Source organism: Bison bison, unplaced genomic scaffold (assembly GCF_000754665.1).
Source record: "Bison bison bison isolate TAMUID 2011002044 unplaced genomic scaffold, Bison_UMD1.0 scf7180017864456, whole genome shotgun sequence".
Lineage (NCBI taxonomy): Eukaryota > Metazoa > Chordata > Mammalia > Artiodactyla > Bovidae > Bison > Bison bison.
The window spans coordinates 1,063,359-1,064,806 of NW_011495018.1; positions in this window are offsets into that span (position 1 = coordinate 1,063,359).

Sequence of the window (1,448 nt, forward strand, 5' to 3'; positions counted from 1 at the left end):
GCCGCGGGGCCCCTCCCAGGAGGCCGGGGTCAGGAGCCCCGCAGCCTCCTGTGGGAGGGGCTGCAGGAGTTCCGGGGGACAGAGGCCTTCCGAGCCGGGGCCCCACGTCCACTGCTCCTGGGCTCAGGCAGCGACCTGCCCGCAGGAGAACCCTTGTCCCTGGAGCCTTTGCACGTGGTAGCATCAGTCGCGGCCACTATCCTGAGCCCCGCGTCCGGACTTCGGGGCCCCTCACTGGCCCACACAGCTCAGCCCCCTGGCGTCCCCCTCGGGCCCGGACAAGCTCAGCTCCCAGACGGCCGTGGCAGGCCCTTTCGCACACGGACGCTTGCAACTCTGAGGTTTCTTGGCAATCTTACTGTGCTGAGGAGGAAAATATGAGCCTGAGATGAGGGTTCTGCGGCGCTTGGTGAAAACTCGGGTGGGTCAGCCACCTGGGTCAGCTGACATGAAGCCGGAGGATGAAAGTCCTGGAGCAGAGAGAGAACGTGATGAGAACAGTGGGAACCCAGTGCCTGCTCCGTGGGGGCAAGGCCCTTGCAGAGGGAGCGCGAGAGGCGGGGGACATTGGTGCTGCCGCAACCATAGATGCTGCGTGCTGCTGAAATTTTGGAAACACTGTGTGAAAAATACATCTGTAGTTTTCTTTGTGGCAAAACTTCTACTTTCTACAGCTAACAGGCATTTTAGATTCCTAAGAGGGAAATCCTATAAAGAACCTCCTAGATTTAGATGTCCACCATCCACAAACCTCTTTTTTCTTTTTTCCTTCAAGTCATCTCTTGCGGCCAGTTTGTAGAAAACAACACATTTTGGAAAATACAATTGCACACCAATTTTAGCTCCAATGCAAAAAAAGAAAAAATAGTAGGCAATATTACTTCCAAAGAATGGGAATTTATAAAGATGAATTAAATAGAGATTTTAGGACTGAAAAAATATTAACTGAAATGAAGAATTTGTTGAGTGGGCGTAACTGCAGATTTCAAAGTGCAGAAGTCAACAGGACATACTTAGACTCAAGCACAGTGACAAAGATTCAGAGAAAATGTAGCAAAATCCAACACGCTGTAAAGCACTCAGATATCTACAATCGGAGCCCCAGGATGAGAAGATAGCAGACAAGGGAAGAGACAAAATTCAGTGAGTGATGGATAAGAGTTTTCCGAAACAGGAAAAAGGATCCTGGAGACTGAGGTGGCTGGGATTCACAGGGCAGAGCCCTCTGGGGAGGGCATTTCTTTCTGGATAAAGAGCTCCGGAATGTGCTCTGGGGTCCTCCTGAGGACCTGACCATTAAACTGGGGGTGGACAAAGTCCGGTCTCTGAGGGTCCACATGGAACAGATCCTAAGCTCACAAGGCGTCTCACCTCCAACTGCAGGACCCAAAAGCCTGCACCGAACACTCACTGGCCTCATCAGAGACTGAGAAGAGCCATCCGTCAGA